At 41.7% G+C, this 19,855-nt stretch overlaps 1 long non-coding RNA gene across 4 annotated transcripts in view; it reads right to left on the bottom strand.

Annotated features, from left to right (window-relative positions):
• The window catches only part of LOC147149678 (uncharacterized), an 83,583-nt gene that overhangs the window by 53,973 nt on the left and 9,755 nt on the right, over positions 1-19,855 (bottom strand). For all 4 annotated transcript variants that reach the window (XR_015086101.1, XR_015086102.1, XR_015086100.1 and 1 more), the window contains exon 3: positions 14,121-14,163. This is a non-coding gene — a long non-coding RNA (uncharacterized LOC147149678). The remainder of the gene's footprint in view (positions 1-14,120; positions 14,164-19,855) is intronic.

Consider the following 19,855-nt stretch of genomic DNA (forward strand, 5'->3'; position numbering starts at 1 on the left):
CAACTACTACTACTAGTAAACACCGTGCAAATAGTTTTGTAAAATTTGCCAAATATTTGCAATTGTTACACTGGTGATTATTTGTAAATGCATTATTTTGCCGTTGTTGTTGGTGCTAGATTTTTAGATGTTTGAGTGGTCACAAAAAAAAATTATTAGCATCAAAATTACTGCTGTAATAAAATATATTTTTTCACAGACTTAAAAGATAAGTCAGAATGCTCTAACTTGGTTGGCACTCAGTCGGTTCTCTTTTTTGACAATGGCTTGTCTTGAAATAAATAAGGGGGTGTGGAGGTTGATTGGTTCAGGGGCTGGGGAAACCCACTCATTATTGCGGAGGTTAACAGTGTTGGTCATATTTGACATCAATTTAATCCCACTTGAAACATATATCATAAAGAGGACATGCTTAATTCAGCCAGAGAGATGATTGATTTGTGGCACACATCATTGACGTGATGTCATGTTTAGTGTTAAGGGTCACACTATTATATCTCTCTTTTAAAAAAATAGAATACATAAAACTACTACCATAACGGTAACCCTAACCAAAATAATAATAATAATAAACTGATGTAAAGTTTAAAACAATTAACATGCTTTTACTGGTAAAAGAAATTTGGATAGGCTAACAAAATTCAGGAAAAACATTAGTTTGTCAGATGTAAATACAGCACAACAAATAATAAAGGTGTAGATTTCCCTGATGCAGACAACGACTGAGCTAGGTTGAATCTCTACAAATGAGCTAAAACTGTTAAGACACCTCTATGCCCCCAGCTACAGAAATATGAAACTGATTATTCTGTGATTAGCATTTACCATGTTGAGGCTAATCACTCATAATGGAGTTATCAAATTAACGTGACAATGTGCTAAACGGCTGATGCGGTACAACTGATGTTTCGTTTCAATGAACATAGCTTTACATTTGAATCTATGCTAGTTTTTACATGTTGAGAGTTAATAGCTAGTTTTAATAGTAGTGATTAATATCAATATTATGTAATTATATCATAATGATATAACTGTTGAGACGGCACAGATTTCACAGTGACGGAGTCGTGTTTTGGCCGCCTTTTTGCAGTCATCAGTGGCTATGTTTACATGGACAAAATGTCTCCGATCAGAGTTCGGATTAAAATTGTGATCAGATGCACAGTTTTCATGGACACTAAAAACATTGATCCGATTATGACTTGCGTGTTCATGCATCACACTTTCGATCTGACAAAGCAGAAGAAGAAGCCATAGCGACTTCCGTGTCAACAAAATATCACTCCGTCCATTTCTACTTTAAATGTTAGCATTATTTTGCGTATTTTTCTCGTAACGTCGAGTGAACACTTCCTAATGGAGCTGCAAATACACCAGTTCAGTCTTGTGCCTGCCATATCTTTTACTCGCTCAGCTTTCCCCCCCCCCCCCAAAACTTTATTGACACAAACAACAAACAATATAACACTCACTCTGCTTCTACTATTTTACGGGAATAGCAGAAACGCCTATAATGACATCACAGACATGCGGGGTAAAGACGGGTTGTTCCAAAATGTCGGAATAAATGTTTTCATGCGCGCCGATTGCGATTAACAATCGACATAAGATCCCTCTCTCGTTCGGAATAAAATCTTGATCGGAATGTGGTGTGTACATGAAGCAGTTTTTGTTCCGATCAGGCATTTAATACGAATAAATATGTCCATGCAAACGTAGCCACTGACTGGCAGCCCACCACCAAGCCCCAGCAATGCACGCGTGGTTGTGTTTACATTGGACTTATGCAGCGTCACAGTGCGTTGACAGGTATTTACAATCAGCATTAACACCACCTCAGAAAACTAATCCAAGAATTAGCCGCGGATAACAGCAAATTAACACTTGGCCTTTTATTAAACGCTACAATGGGGCGTCAATCGGTGTCTGTACATAAAGCACACGTCACTCACGTCTCCCTGAGAAACGCTTTCAGCCGAGCTTTGGAGTTTGGCTATTTTTTATTTTTTTTCCTGGAGGAAGCGGCTTGAAGCTGTCACCGTGGCGGCGGCGATGATAACGCGGGGTGGAGAGTGACACCTGGAGAATGACACATGAAAGGAAATCAAATTCTCCCCGGAGACGACTGTATGGAGAAGATACCGAAGCCCTCTCCTCAAACAGCCGCCATACGTCTTTGCAAATAGGCCAGTGCATTAACTTATTTAAATGGAGGGTCAGAGGCACCGTCCTCAAGTGCTAAAAACATAGGAAATTGAGTCATTGTGCAGCTAAATTAATGCGCTGTCATCGGGCACAGACATTCATTCATAGTCCATCCGGCCAATTTCTATTCCGCTTATCCTCATTAGAGTCACAGCTGTTTTAACAAACAGGAAGAGAGAGAACCCTGGACAGGTCAACAGCAAATTGTCGGGCACATATAGACAAAAAAAACAATCGCGAAACTTAGACGAAAGCGAAGCAACTCATAATCAAGTGGCATGATCTAGTAAATTCAGATCATCAAAACGTTGATTTTTACTTTGACTTGATCGGGCTCGTATTATGAGCGTGTTGAGCAAGTTTCTGGACATGTGTGCATTTTGATTTCATGAAACGTTGACTGTGGATGGTATGATAAACAGTGACACCTCAGTTACTGAGGGAGTTACGAGCATGCCAATGTAAATGCGTTTCTGCTTATGGCCACTCCTCAGTGAAGTTTTCACCTCAGAGAAGTTTCTGGTTACGCCCCTGACGATGACCATCATCATCATCATCATCATCATATTTGCCTTCTCCTCATCCTCAATTACGTGCCAGGCAATGCTCGCTTAGCCTTTTCTGAAGCACGGCGACATTATCTGCATCCTCGTTATTTTCCTTGAAGGTTGTGAGAGTCGTACGCCGGCTCACACTCAGGAGTGTCTTCATCTCGAAAGGGTGCACTTACACAAGGGACAACCGTGCTGCGCTTGAGCACACTTGACACCAAAGGTCTGGCACAACAAGTATGCTTGCCGTCCTCTGGCATGCTTGTATAAATAGAAAATAAAGTCCATGGCACATTTGCCTCGCAACAGACGTATGATTCATGCGATCGCTCCTTTTGCTCGTTATGATAGCCATCACCTTGCGCAATAGTAATAAAATAAAAAAACAAAAAGATAAAGGTAGTCTCATTAGCTGGCTGTCTTCTCCCTTTGTCTCCAACTCGATGTTTCCCGCCTCACACTGTGCGGCAGATTGAAGACGTCAACTTTGGGTGGGGGAGGAGGGGGCGCTCATCTCTGGTAATTTGGCTAATGGACTAAAATCCCAGCTCAACTTTTAGCAAATGGCTCTTTTTACGAGGCCCAATCCCAGGAAGAAACATTCTGCCAATGTCATGGATGATAAACATGCAATTGAGCAATGGCAGCGACGTGATGAGGCGCTTTTTTGGCGCCGCAGCTGGAAGCTCCGCCACAGCCGTCGCCACCGACTGTATCTCCCCGTGGTAATAACGAGGAGATCTATTATATGGATCTGCGCTCTCACTCTGATTGGTTGTGACACTAAATCATCCAAACAGCCGCCGCGTATTGTTTTACTTCTGCGGAGGACTTCAAAACTTTGTTGCGGCGGCTTCATTACCACAAACTTTCTTTTTATTAACGGCTGTATTAAATTCTGTCACCATTTCCCAGCTAATCCCCCCAACAGCGGAATGGCCAAAGAATGTGTCCACATTTGATCTATTTGTTTAAAAGTTAGCGCTTTGAGCAGCCAGCTCAAACTATTTGTCATGGGCTTGTGTTAGTGTGTGCGATAAAAATACAGAAAATGAACAAAAGTGACTCGACCACGGAATGAAAGAAATATTTTGGGAGGAAGATTTTGTGTCTCCCCAGGTCCATAAAAGACATGCTTGGAGGAGTTTGGTGTGCAAGAGCGAGCCCCATCAAACACCTATGGAATTAATTACACCCTTGCACGTGTACAAAAACAAAACGCCCAACATCTTAAAGTTTGCGAAAATTTTAAGTAGTAATTCCCATATTTTAAATGATAATCTGTGTTTTTAAAAATATTTTGGGGGGGTTGTAAAAATGTAAAAAAATGGTGGGGGCCACTTGGTGTGGTCGTCAGTTGCCCATGCCTGCCTTAAAGTGTCATGCCAGGTGTGCAGAAGTCGGCAATAGAAAGAGAAAATTGATTAAACACCACAGCACATAAAGACGCCTCACTGGAAAAACGTACCCTCCCCCCTCCGAAAAATATATGAATTTTTACATTTCTGTTCACCCACTGCACAAAAACAGACGATACATCTTTTTAACACCCAGTGCCACAACCACTAAACACCCACTCACACACTTCCACACACCACAACCAAGCATCCCTAGTGACACATTTTTATCATTTCGGTAGTGAGGCACCCAAAAGGCGTACATTAGAATTATATATATATATATATATATATATATATATATATATATATATATATATATATATATATCATCACTGGGGCTAGGTTTACATGGACAAAATTTCTTTAAACTGATCAGAGTTCGCATTAAAATGATGAACGGATGCACTGTTTTCATGGAAACTAAAAATATTGATCTGATTAGGACTTGCGTGTTCATGCATTACGCTTTCGATTGGAAATAACTATTTTGACATGGGCAGATTGATTGAAAATATACCGGGATAGCAGTAGAAGAAGAAGCCATCGTGACTTCCGTGTCAACAAGACATTGCTCTGTCCATTTCTACTTTAAATGTTAGCGTTATTTCGCCGTGACGTCTTTCAACAACTGAAAGGTCTGTCGCTCGCTCTGCTTCTACTAGCTTCCAGGAATAACAGAAACGTCAATACTGACGTGACAGATACGCGGGGTAAAGACGGTTTGTTTCCGAAATTTCGGAATAAGTGTTCTCACGCGCGCCGTTCGGATTATCAATCGACATAAACTACCCCTCTTGTTCGGAGTCAAATCTTGATCGGAATGGGCTTGAATATTCAGAATATTCCGAATGGGGGGCGTACATGAAGCATTTTTACTCTGATCAGGCTTTTAATCCGAATAAATGTGTCCATTTAAACGTAGCCACTGACTCGCTGACCAAGCATGGAGGACAGTTGCAAATAAGATACAGGAAACTGTAGCGTGTAGAGTATCTTAGCTTTAATTAGTCTGTCTTTGTTGGCCCGCGGGGAAGCACGCGCGAGTCTACAAATGGCCTACATTTGCAGAAATAATATGATTAGCTTATCAAGACAGCTAACACTATAAAAGCCTCGGTGTGCCGTAAGATAATGTAGCTCTCATTTTCAACACGTTGAGAGGTCTCCCATTCAGATTGAACATCGACGTTAATGGCGGCTGCATGTCTTTTGTTCTGCTGTACATTTAGAATACGTGGAGCCTCGAACACGCTCTTTTGACGTCTTATTTTGTCCTTCATCCCCGAGCGGCGCGAAAAGCAATTTGGTCGCCAACATGGCGACTGAATGAAGCGACGGAAGGACAATACGTCGCTTCTCATTAGCGCTAACGGGCCGACCGTGATGGAGGAGGACGAAGAGGCCGACGGCACTCAAAAGCCAGCAACGGGACTGCAGATTGGCTCACCCTGGAGGTCAAAAGCACTCTGGATGCTAAACGCTCGCACACAAATGACACGCACACGCACACTCAAACTGAAAAGACACAGACACCCACACAAAGACTGTCACACACACAAAGCCTGACAAAATAACATATACAGGAAAATACAGATGTAAAAACACACGGATCCAGACATACTCTCTCACAAACATGCCCGGATTGAGCATAAAATCACTCAAAAAATACATACAAAAAACCCCCCAAAAAACAAACACACATGCACACCCTTGACTGCTGACTGTGTATATTTCAGACCTGTGAGCGCTCCCGCAGTGACGGGCATGTGATTGGCAGCTAAGCCGTGTCTCTGTTTACAGCTGTGTGCCCTCCCTGGGCTGCAAATCCCACGCCGTCCTTGACCCTCCAGAGCTCCACCTGAGCCGCATACATTTGGATTAAATGTAGTCACCATCCCAAAAAAAAAAAAAAAAAAAAAGGCACCCAGAGGATGCCACACTCTTGTTTTCCATCGTCGAACAATGTGGTTAAGAGTTAGTGATGGATAGATTGGAAATTCATTTCAAAACAATTTCTTACCAATATGTTTATTTAACTCATTCACTGCCAAGGGTACATTCATTACAGTCCAGACATTCAATCCCAGGAATTTATTCATATCTTTTTCAACATTTTTCAAACGTTAGGGTTAAAAGAGGGTCTGAAAATGTCTAGCAGTGAATGAGTTCATTTAAAGGATTTTTTTTTTTTTTTTTTTCAATTTTCTGAATTGGTGATGCGACCAGCCATCGAGCTTAACCCGTTATTCTATTTTTATAACAGTTTTCCACGTACAGTATTACCCGGGTTGTGTCTTTGACATTTTTGAGTCTTCGAAGAGGAGCGACAGGTTGCTTGCGTTGCCAATCCGACACACTTAACGCTGAGGCTCTTGTGAGTGAAGATGCTCTTACAGTTCCAGATTGACAAGTTGAGGGAAGGTGCCCTCAGCGTGTGAGTGTGTTGCTGCCACTCGACCCCCCGCTATCTGTTTGCCGCCAGGAGCCGACGCTTCCCCCTCCGGACTGCACACTCGGAGGAATCAAAATATACACCGCGCCCTGCTGGAACACCCCCGTCAGCCCCACCCTGCCATCCTCTGCCCTGCAGGACCCCGGGAACCCTAAACTGCAGTTCTGGTGGCAGCCTTGCATGCCCCGCCTCCTCTGCAGCATGAGGTCTTTGATGTTGTTGATTGTTTCATGATGCTGAATGGAACCTACCCAAGGGTGGGCAAAGAATGGCCTAAAGGGTCTCTCTCATATTCTGTCTAAGTTTTATTGCGTAACAATCGTCTTTATGCGGGTACCCGACCTCGTTGGAACCCAAGATAAAAGAAAAAAACAAATAAACAAACATCATGGCTCTGATGTTGTCTGCACTTAAAAAAACAACAAATGACCCTGGCCTTGTCTGCAGTGTGTTTAAAAGTAAAATAATAAAATAAAGGTCATTTTTGCATCATTCGCTCTCTTTCTCTGTCTCTCTCTGATGCCAATGACGTTCTTCCATTTCCCGGAACATAATGTAGTTTTCTGCAAAGTGCTACATCTGTTCTGCTTGAGGCTTTTTTTAGTTTTTTTTTTTTTCTTGCTATTGAGTTGTAAAAAATGAAAGTTACGCAACACGGCAGCAGTTCTGGTTAGAAAGCGGGAATACGGCGTGTCTAAAGACTTCCTATTAGTGATAAAGGCTGTGAGCTTCAGAGCTGCTGCGGCTTCTGTTGCTGTGGTGGTGGTGGTGGTGGGCACGTTTTGGATCTGCTTAGGAGTTGAGTGACATCAAATAATGTCTGGAAGAATTTGTTTTTATCATTGTATTTAAGGAAATGCATGTGTTCAAAGGATATAACACTCGCATATTTTTTAGCGCCAAATATTAGCTTTATCAGTCGGCAGCACTTGGGTTTTGTTAAGAATGAGTCAAAACTTTATTGGTCATTTTCGTTGTATCCTTTTAAGGAGACAAGTTAATGCATTTCCACACGATTTGAAACAGTAGCCACTAGCCGGGTGTCGGAACGACTTCAGTGACATGCGCTTTCATCAAAATATCATGATCAAAATATCTTTTCAAGCTTTTATTTGGGCTCGCTGAAACCAGCCTGTTTTCAGGGGATGACCCTATCTTATGAAAATGAGCTACTGCTGCCTCATCCCCTCCATAGGATTAAAGTACTTATACAAGGTGGGCTAAAAGCTTTAAATTATTTTTTCAAAGAAGACATGAAAGATGGTAGGGGTGGAAGGAAATAAAGGAAGGATTCACTGTTGGAAGAGCAAACATATGTAACCGAAGCCCCCCTAAAAAGGTTTGGAATTTCCTGTAACTGACACAATATGTCGGTAAAGCACTACTTTTATTTACAATACAATACAATTTTATTTATACAGCGCATCCTCGATTCAACTTGTTAGTTATACTGAGAGACATCAGGCCTGCATGCCCTTATAGACGACAAAATAAAGGATCATAGCAACTGACAAGATCAAGGACCCAACCCAAAACACAGTCACAACAATATGGCGGCAAAAAGAACTCTTTTATCAAATACACAAGACATACATAAGGCGAGTAGGTGAAGGATAGGTTCCGAAAATAATCAGCCAATTTGCAAATGCCGTACCGCGAGTATGAAGGGTTCACTACATCTACTTTTGGCCCGCCCTGTACTGTATGCATATGCATGTAAACATAGCATGTTTGAACTTGTTGTCAATGCCTTTTTTGGCCTCAGCGCATGGCTCTCATCTCCATGAAAGTGGAAGTCAATCCAAACATACTTTTTTCAAGAAAATGTTCTATGAAGGCCCACTCGTTGAAACAAGGCAATATGATTAATATCAAATATGAGTTAAGCAGCAAAATCCGCCTGTTTTTCGCTATCTCAGGGGTCGGCTATTTTGTCACTTCTGTCGACTGAAAATGACATCACACACCCTCAGGGCTCAGATAACGACCAATCACGGCTCACCTGAATTTCTGAAGCTGAACTATACTTGGTCGTTATCTGAGCCCTGAGGGTGTGTGATGTCATTTTCAATCGACAGGAGTGACAAAATGGCCGCCCCTGGGATAGCTAAAAACGGGTGGATTTTGTTGCTAACTCATATTCCACAAACACAATATTAATCAGAATGCTGTGTTTCAACTAGTGGGCCTGCATAGAACATATTCTTCAAACAAATGTGTTTGGGTTGACTTCCGCTGTAAGAAGACGTGTGGTCTTGTGTATGACATTGGCATGTGTCATCAGAGAGTCCCGACTGTTGCTTCGTGACCAGCACACTCCTAAAACTCTCTCATTTACATTTAGAGTGATCCATGTGTCGCGGGGTGCTCCGTTCCACTCGCAGCCCATCATGGCCTCCTCTCGACTTCCCACTCCAGCCGATGGTAAAACAATTGTCGCTGGCTAATTTGTCAGCATGGTGAATAGTCCCTAAGTAATCTTTTGCAGGGTGGATTGAAAAGACACCGCGAAAAAAACGAATGCCAGCGTGGCGAAAAGTGGTGAAATTTAACTTTCACATTCTATGAATTTTAAAAAGAGGCCACAACAGGCAAGACACTGTAGTTTAAAGCCCACTCCAAGATAGAGAGGCAGAAAATGAAAACAGAAAAGAAGTATAGAGGGTCAAATATTGCTGGGAAGCAGGAAGCATGCCACTTAAAATGCTTAAAATGTCTTAAATATGTTTCTGTCAAACACCAGCCGGGTTTACAAGCAGACTTTTTTTTTGTCATGTCAATGTTCATGGCATGCTAGGTCACATGCGCACACAACGCACTAACCATAATTCATGCCAGTTATTCATTATAACCACTACATTGAACAATACCATTAAAAATAATAATCGAAATAATCCATCTAAATTTAAAAAAAAAAAGGCCATTACACGCCAGAGGAATATGCGCACGCAATGTACAGTATATCGTGATTATGTGATTGCTTTGTTCGCTAGTTGTTCATGACAACAGACACTGCACAATCGTAAAAACAGAATGACAGTTGCAGTAATGCAGCACTGCATAATTAACTGATGAGTCTTTATGTAGCGCCCTGTAATGAAGTAATTCCACGTTTAATGCTAATAAGTAAATATTAAGCATATTTGTCCGCACTGTAATTGCATTTCCACATGGACCACCACGAGAAATGTCTGTGCTCGCTAAACTTCCCAAAATAGCCTTTTGGTGCTCTGCAGACTCCACTTCAGCGAGTGCAAAAAAAAAAAAAGGAAAAATAGAGGTAAAATTAATAGAAGCATAAAAAATTACAGCATTTGTCCCTATACTTTCATTAGCCACAAATAAACCGTGCCTCAATTACAATACAGACGCTGCCATAAATAAAATTGCATTAATGAGCAGACAAGTAACCATCAGCGCATGCCTTGTGGTGCTTTAAGTAACATTTAAAACCACTCAGAATCACATCGCGCAAAAGGGCCAAGATGCATCACCTCCTTGTGGGAACGCTGCTATCATCTTTGAGGCTCATTTTAGAGGGCTGGTGCACTAATGACACTTTTATTGTTTGCCTAACTTTCAGGGGTTGCCGGGAATCAAGCACGCTCTTTTGCGCTAATTACACCTCTAAGAGATAATAACTGGTATTTATCGTCCGAGGTGATCGCGTTCGGTTATTTATCAAAACCTGTGCTGTGATTGCAAAATCAATTTCCGAGAGTCACAAATTAATTTGCTTTGCTCCCAAGAGACGACAGGCAGCGGGAGCACCATACTAATGTGCGCAAATTGATGGTTTTTTTGGGTTTTTTTTTTTAAATACATCCCCAAAGCCCAAAACATAAATGATTATGAACACGCTGGCTTTCTATGAAGCATCTCGAGTCTGTACAGTGTGTATCATTTTTAATTTAACCTCCAAAAGTGTATTTTTCCCCCACATCAAAACGCAACCACCAGAAACATTGACAACTATGCTACACACTACTGCATTGAACAAATCGGTCTGAACGAAACAAGCTAACAAACAACATTGGAGGAAATATGTCAATACTAATCCACAATAGACTTGGGCGTCATGCTTATGTGCGAATTAATGAATGGCAATTTTGCCATCTTGCAAAATACTATGACTCGAAATAAACCCCCAAAAAAATGTCATGCTTGGTGATGCACACCCAATGTATAATCATAATGCAGCGAGGGCTTTCACCAATTAATGATCACCACAACCTTACACAATCAAAACAAACAAATTGAAAAGTCAAGAGTCCCAAAAAATTTACAACCGCAGACTGAATTTGATGGCTTCTCTTATGATATTTTCATGATAACTCAAACTTGCATCACTACTTCTTCATCATCAATCAATCGGTACTTGACCTCGCTAGGAACGATTACAGGGATGGATGAAAACCTACTCCTTGCTTAGTCCGTCCATTTTAAAAAAACTTCTCATCCTCCGCCCTCCATCCACAAAATGGCCGACCATTCCGTCCCTGGGACAACAACAAATTCCATTCAACATTCAACTGGTTCAAACGCAGATGCGGCTTCCGTAAGCATAGTGAAATGTCTTTTTGCCAAATTTCTGTTGATAGCAGTCAGGCAGATGTCTGGAGGTTAGCTGCAGCTGGCTAAGCAGGAGGAAGGAGCTGGATGCTAGCAGACCAAGCATGATTGCGGAGACTGGATGCGACCAGCTAGGAGGGGCGGAGGCTGGATGCTAATAGGCCAGGCAGGTGGGCGGAGGCTGGTGATGAATGACAGCATCCACCTTGTCCTCAGTGTACATCATCTAAGAAATGCAATTGCTCCTCTCACCAGTTCTAAATGATAACCACCACTTTGCCTAATAGAAACAAACAGAGGGACGTTGCAGGGACGGAGGACGAGATTTTTTTTAAAAAGGGACGGACTGAGCAAGGACGGAAGTGGGTTTTCGTCCATCCCTATAATCGTCCCTAACCGGGTCAAGTACCCACTGATGTGTCATGTTGGGTTCTTTTAAAAAGTAAGACCATTGTTCTCTTCTACGATACCACGGAGCCGCCACACCGTAGAGTTATCTTTTTCATGTGCGTTCCCTGCAGTAGCATTGTACTCACAAGCATAGTCTGCCCTCCAGTGGTTCAACACATGTAATACCATGGATTACGCCACAGGACGCCCAATTTCACTGACGAAGAAAAAGGTTGAAAGCAATTTTGTTTTGTGAAATAACTATTAATATTTAGTACAGACCTCATCCCTTTGCCTGTGACGATGATGTCCTTGTCTGGGCCACCTCTAGTGCGTCAAAATTTCTACAAACCTGACTCTTCATGCCCATGTCAGCTCCGGCGTACACTTTAAGCTATGACCCGGAAGTGGAACTCCTTCGTTCTCCTCCTAAAATGTTACATCATTTTGCAATAATGATTTTCATTGTGAAATAATACAATACAAACTGAAAACGTATTGCGTTATAACGGCAAAGTTTTGCAATAAAACGCAGGGACGAGGACGGAAGGGTGCCCAGGTCGCGTCTTTTTTATTTCTTTCCTTCCAGCTGGAGTGGAGGGCGGTTTCCTCCAGCTGTGCACCTGCCTCTCATTGTAATCAGCATAGTTTAAAAGGACTGCCAAACTATTTGTTCCTCGTCGGTTTATTGTTTTTTTTTGTTAAGAATATTCTCGGTTGAACTTTTACGGATTTGGAATTATCTTGTCTTTTTATGACAACCAACCTTTGTTTAAAGTTTCCTTTGTTCACACGGAATTGGTTTGTGTTCTTGTCTTGGCATGACAGGCAATTTCCGTCATTTTGATCCTTGCCTTTTGCAAGCCTCTTTTGTCAGTCTCGTTTTCCTGTTTTTTCGTTACCAGCGCTCTTATTTGAACGTCGGTTGTGCGAGTTTTTGTATATAGTTGTAAATATTTTTTTGTCAAGATCTGTCTGGGTTTCCTGTTTCTGAGTTCTGTCCGGAATCCGAACAGACTATAAATAACATTGGTCAATTGAAATAAACAGAACTAGATGAAATAATCCACAGCCCAAAAATGATCACAAACGGTGTCAACACAAATGATTATGCAATCACTCCTCTCACCAGTTGTTCTAAAAAAATAAAATAAAATAAATTAAAAATAAATAAATAAATTAAAAAAAAAAAAACACCCTCCACCTTGCTTAGTTGAGATAAACATCGAAAAGTAGCCTCACATGCGAGATCCTTACAAATACCAACATCAGAAATCCAAACGCCTAAAACACGCATACTAATCAGAAGGAACTAAGCAAGCCCCCCCGTAGACTCGAGCTCGAAGGGCACCAGCATTCAGCCGGGTCGATCAATGCATGGAAAAAAAAAAAAAGTTTACAGAAAAATACTCACAGAATCACACTCACGTGTACACAAACACAGTCCTGCCAACACACATGCATACAGCTACCAACCTCCCTATATAGACGCGCACACACAAAAACACCCACATACACACACACTTGGACACACGTACACACACAATCGGTGTGCCTGGCAAGGATCTGCGCAGCTTTGAGAGCCCAGCGTGACAGCATTTGATATTCATAGAAGAGAAGAGGAAGAGAAACAACAGCAGGGGCGCTGCCTTACGCGTGATATTACATTGTAATTATGATTTGGATGAAGGCGGCGAGGGTGCACTACAAATTCATGAACACACGCACACACACGAATATAGACACGGGCACGCAGTGTGAATGAAAAGGTAATGAAGCACACTTGCTGGCAGTCGGTGGGCTCTCCAAACTTCAGAGTGCTTGCTGCAGCAATAATATAGGATCAGGCACAGAAAAACTGAGATGAGGCACGGTGGGCCTCAAGTCGCCGTTGACACGATGCCTTCTGATTGGTTTGTTTACATCAATATTTTCACATGTCAATCTGGGCACCTTTGGGAAAATGCTTCTTTTTTTTTTTTTTTCCTCTCCACGCCAGGCAGCCATTTGCGAGAAAGAGTTCAGAACGCTGTGTAACAAGAACAGAACGCTGTGATTTGCAGAGGTCTTTTCGAGCTTCATGCGGCATATTAAATATGCGCTCCCAGGTTGCCAAGTCCAATTTGGACTTGGGGAGAAGTTGATAGAACTTTCAGTGTGTTGTCCAAAGACAGACAAATACTCATTTGTTGCAGTAAAACACATTTTAGAACAGCCCTGGTCTCAAGTATATGATTGTGTGAGTGTACTTAATGAAGTGGCCAGCTTGTGTTCACCTTTTCCTTTAAAAACGTTATAAGAGACTTGTTGAAATGCATCATATGCAAATGCATACATTCAAGCCTAGTAAGTGTGTCTATTGTTTAATATTACTTTGAAACCTAATTATGTTTTTTTGTTTTTTTTTTTACAATATTTTGTAATATAATTACACACACACACAGCTAGGCATTTGTGTATGCTTTAGTCTGTCTTTGAGTTCCCACCTATATTTCAGACCCGCCGCCTGGTCGGTCTGAGTCAGCCAAACGGCTTCAACAATGGACTTACCAGTACCACGTCACACGCAGGTGCCCCACTCCTGACACGCAGCCTAACAAAGAAAAAAAAAAACGGAGTTTTACACCTTTCACAGATACGATGACATACGCTCAATTTTGTTTTTATTTCACCGATCACCACGCTGTATGTGTATATATATATATATATATACATACATACATACTGTATATATGGTTATGTGCTCCCTCTTCCGAGCGCCAGTTAGAGGCGAGAAGCAGCACTTTGGATCAACTGGAGATGCTTGAGGGAGGACTGTCAGAATCCAAAATAAAGTGCATCGTAGTAATCTAGCCGAGATGGAAAGAAGGCACGGATTACTGTTTCTCAGTGCTGTCGAGAAAGGAAGGGCTTTCTTTACCTTAGCCAGCTGCCTAAGATGAAAGTAGCTGCACCTAACAACAGAACTGATTTGCCGGTCCAATATAAAACCAATGTTCCAGACTGTTGGCTTTAGATAAGACGCCAGGGGGCCCAGGTCAACAGGATGGATGTGGAAGGGCCACTGGGACCGAACACCATAACTTCTGTTTTCCTTTGGTTGAAATTTAAGAAAAGCATTGACATCCAGGCTTTGATTTCCTCCAGACAGGACAAAAGCGCTTTTAAGGAGAAAGCGTCTTTTTTGTGCACTGGGACATTAGAAATCCTAATTCTACCATGATAAAAAGCATCTGATCATTTACCAGGGGATCGGTCACATTGGACTTTTTTGACCACAATCGCAAAGCAATGAGCACATCATATCATAATCCATTTCCAGTACATTCTTCCGGGATCTCCCAACAAGATTAGTAGCGGTATTGTTAGGTGGGAGACGGCGAGATGCGTCTCCCCCTGCCACGCTGGCATATCTGTCTGCCCGGCTGCGCCTCTTTTATCAAAGATAAGTAGTATTGATTCACTTTGAGGCTGTAAAAAGTATTTGTCTTAAGAGCTGACATTTAATAATCTCTACCTAATCCGTGTTTTGCTGCCGAGTCGTCGCTTGTTTGACTGCAGGAGGCAAGGGAGACGTCTTTTTAACCTTCTACTGGCCCATCGCCATACATGTAAAAACGAAGGGGTTCTCTAACCAGAGACACCAGATGCAAACAATTACAAAGGGACCAAAGAAGCTAGAAAAGAGCAGCTTTCAGAAACATTGTGGAACATTCATTGATTATCACGGAACCCCCAGGGGGCGTGCAAATATGCTTCTGATTGATTTTGTGATGAGATGTGCTCCTTAGTGGGCCAGTGAGAATTTATTTACCATATTCAACTGTAGTAAGCATCAGGGATTAGTTGAGGGCAAATCTATCCAAATATCAATAATATCAATACCACAATTGGAAGTGACATTGTTCAATGAAAGCATAAAAAAAAATCTATCAGCATCAATATCAGCAAAGCTTGACCTATTTTCATTTGGTATTGGTATAGCATCGTACATCATTAAAGTGTGTAGCAGAGGAATGACATCGGAGCAATCGGATTGGATGATTATTCTTTCGAAATTCTTTTGATTCATTTTGTTTTGTTTATTTCTCAAAATTATCAAAATGCAGCAAATACCAGGCTCAAAGGATAATAATAGTAATAGTAATAACAATAATAATGATAATAATAATAATTATATTGAACATCCCAGAACAAGCCATTCAAGGTGAGTTCTTGCCACATTTCACCTTGTGAAGGAACAAAAGCAGGTGAGTATTTTTCGTCTCCTTTCTGCTCACGTCCCCTCTTCTTTTTTCTGTCATCGATTACCTGATGCAAGCACGAGCCAATTGTGCCTCGCACGACCATTAATCCTGCCACGGCAGCCTGGCTTTTAAACACCGTCGCTGCCTCCTCCTACCTCCTATAGCGGCCACCATTTTGTTAGCCGGCATCAGCTACAAGGGCAAGTGAGGTCTGTGTAACAGCAGGCTGAATGTGTTTCTTTAGGTGGAGCTCAAGCTGCTTCAGTTTACAGTTGTTGTTTTTTTTTTAATGCCAGCGGTGCAGTGGTAAGTGTCTAAGTAAGCAATACTCAGCAAGCAAGCAGTTGTTCGATTCCACCAAATTGTCCAGAGGTGGGCAAACTTATGTCATTCGTGGATGTTAAAACATGTAGGCAAAAGAGTGTATTTTTATAATTCAAATAATGCTCATTTTTCCTATTTATGATTATTCAGCCATCATTAATTCACCAAATTATTTCATAAAATAAATGAAAGATTGCTAAATATTTTGTATGGAAAATTCAAACAAGACTGCTCAATGTTTGACAGATGGTGTGCCATACTTTGGATAACATACTTCTGTTCCTTCTCCATACTTTTTAGCATTTAGCTTGGATTCACTCAAAATGATTGGTTGTTTTGCATGTTCAGAGTGCAGAATTCTATCCAAATACAGTTTTGAGTGCACTCATCCAAATAGTCTGTGATTAAAATGAAAATGATTTTCAACTTTGTGTTTAAATTGGTGCCAAATGCTCAATCTGGATCAAGTGTTTTTTTTTCTTCCATAGGTGTTACAGACCCTGGATAGACTTCGCAAATCATGTTCAAAACAAACAAGTTGGCCCACACCGCCTCCACTATGTTTGAGTTGTGGTGCGGCATGCTTTAGTGTTGACCTTGGTTTCAATCTCCGTGATTGGACATTTGTGATTATATGAATTTGATATGATTTTGATGTGGTGTGCTTTGGATTCTTTCGAAATACTTTTCAAAGTCGACCTTGGTATCATCCTGACAAACGACCTCATTGATTGGTTGATTGCATGTTTAGAACGCCAATCCCCCCCCCCCCCCCCTCCTCCCTTCCCCAAAATCCATTGCATCCATCAAACCTTTCTTCTGCTCAATATCTGAAGAATGGAGGTAAAAAGCATTATTTTTAGAAACACTCCGTGGGGAGAGAAGCTCCAAAAGAGCCATCAACACAGTAGCCGTGTTGCATGTCCTCAAAAGCATCATCGAGGAGTGGAAATATGACACCCGTATGTGTGACAGACACACACTCACTGCGGGGAATGTTCACACTGAGTAATTATGCACTGTGTTTGGCCGCCTCTAGGGCGGTGGTGGAGGAGGTAGAGGATGGTGTTTGGTGTTGATGGGGCGGTAGGGGTCCCTTGGATGCGAGGGTGAAAATTACACAGCCCCCTCGGTGGGTTTGGGGAGCCAGAAGACCTCATCAAGCAGCAGGTGAGCACTTTTTTGCATGTCCTCCTCCTCGGCCAGTATAAATAGCACAGTGTCACATCTCATTTGCTGTGTCGTGTTTCAGAAGAACTCCTCAGAGACGCTGAGGTCCAACCTGGATAATAGGACAGAGGATGGTCCAAACCCCTGAGAGAGGACATTCATCAGGCCCATCGCTAACACAATCAGCAACATTCGGGGGCTCTTTTCGTGCATTTTCAGTCATATTCGGGTACCGTATATGGGGATAATATCAACAAATGGGGAAAATATTTGGCTTTCTGTATTGTAGAAACGTTTTGATAACGTTTTATGTCAGGCAATATCATTAAAAGTATTTTTTGCTTTTGTGAAAATTGTCTTTCCTGCCATTTCAACAAAGAAATATGAGTTGACAGAACTAATTGTCCCATGTATTATCCCCCAACTTCAAGACATAAAAAAACACAAATCAAATGGTTTTGGAGAAGGCAACTTACTTGCTTTGTTGTGCTCACCAACATTTTTGTCAATCATTTTTTAAAGTTATTCAAACTTCAAAAATGACTGTTTTAGCCCCCAGTTTGTTTTTACAGTGTGGTTATATGAAAAATATGGGCGCATGAACGTTTGTATGATTATTCCCTATTGGTACTAGATAAGGTGTAACCATCATGGAAACCACAGCGCTTTCTTTGTGTAAAAAGCAAGCAAGTGTGAAGTCAAAGTGGAAGTCAGCTTGAATTAATCACTGCCGCATCTCAATTAGTCCTATGCGATTGCTCCTCTCCCCAGTTAGTTAGCATAAGTGTCACCTTCCAGTTCCGCATTAGCAATAAAAATATCAACTAGAAATGACCCACAACACCATGGAATTTTGTTTAAAATGAACAATATAAAGGTCACCTGACACAATAGAAAAAGATAACAGTAAACAACTCCAAATATCAACTATATATAATACAATACTATATATAATATAATACAAATTATTATTATTATTAATGATAACCGCCACCACTTTACAAAATAGACATAAACTGAATGACTTGAAATAATCCACAGTCCAAAACAGTGCACTGTTCGTGCCCCGCTGAGTCAATATGACGACTTATGCAGGACAGCGAGTCAATCCGACCCAATCCTTTTAACCTCAACTTGCTCTTACAATACAGCCAGCCCTCAGCATGGCTCTGACCTTACAACGGAAAACTGTCACAAACTAAGTTCTCCCCGCTCGACGGCCTCCCTCCGCCCACCAAAAAAGGCATGATCAATTGAGCTGACTCGGCACTTTTCGCCGGCGTCGAGGAGTGTCAGCGTGCCATTATACGTCCATCTATCAGCGCCATGCTACAAAGTATCGGCTTGCGGTGACACGCGCCGACAAATAGGAGTGGATTTGGTCAGCACTCAGCAGCGTTCACTGGAGAACGGATTCACACTCCCTCTCCCACTTTGATTTGGACACATGTCGTGCACTGGAGCATTTTTATTTAGCTGTTTGAAAAGAAGGAGCGCAGAGTGAAGATGTAGACTGATACATAGTGACTGGTTAGCTGCCATGGACAAAAATAGAGAGTTTTATGGGTGTGTGCCCTCTAATCTCTATTATTCTATTATATAAAGACATGCAAAGGTACGCTAACACTGAACCAACCATGTCACTGTAGCTCCTGAGGTCACTCACTTGGCCACGCCCATAAAAGCGGAAGTCAACCCAAACATATTTTTCTAAGAATATGTTCTATGCAGGCCCACTAGTTGAAACACAGCATTCCGATTAATATTGCATTTGTGGAACATGGGTTAAGCAGCAAAATCCACCCGTTTTTAGCTAGCTCAGGGGGCGGCCATTTTGTCACTTCTGTTGACTGAAAATGACATCACACACCCTCAGGGCTCAGATAACGACCAATCAAAGTTCAGCTTCAGAAAACAGGTGAGCCGTTTTTATGCACCTGTTTTGGTTAGCAACTGAGTCTCAATGTGAATTTTAGTGACAATAAAGGTAATTTATCGAGAGCAAGTTGAACGAGCAGCAGAGCACACACAAGTTAGTGGAGCTGTTCTCTGGACATTGACAGCAGCTGTCCGATTCGCTTTCATCGACTTGATGCCGTGTCCAACGAGAACGTGTTTTACGGCGATGGATTGTTGCGAGACAAGCTCCATTGACAGAATCACCGAGGCCCGACTTGGCTCACCCCCCCGCCCCCCCGTCACTCAGGACAAAACCTCAATTTGGCTTCAAAGTATTTAAAGTGAGAAAAACGCAGAGTGAACGGTTTTAACCTTCACACATTTCTTTCTGATTAAATTACACGTTTGAGTGGATTTTAATGGCTGCCTGGTTGGAAGTGACAGTCCCGTTTCAGAGGGAATGGTATTAATTTCAGGCGGGCCAGAGAAAGACCTTTGTTATAATTTACTCTCAGACTTGTCAAAACGAATGGTTTTAAGAGTCAGGAATGTTAAAAAAAAAAAAAGTACAGTATGATATTTTACCCATACTACAGTGATTATTTTGCTCCATAAAAAGCAATTAGTTGTTTTTTTTTTGCCGCC

The sequence above is a fragment of the Filicampus tigris genome, chromosome 3 (genome assembly GCF_054856515.1).
Source record: "Filicampus tigris isolate MCC_2025a chromosome 3, RoL_Ftig_1.0, whole genome shotgun sequence".
NCBI classification, from domain to species: Eukaryota; Metazoa; Chordata; class Actinopteri; order Syngnathiformes; family Syngnathidae; genus Filicampus; species Filicampus tigris.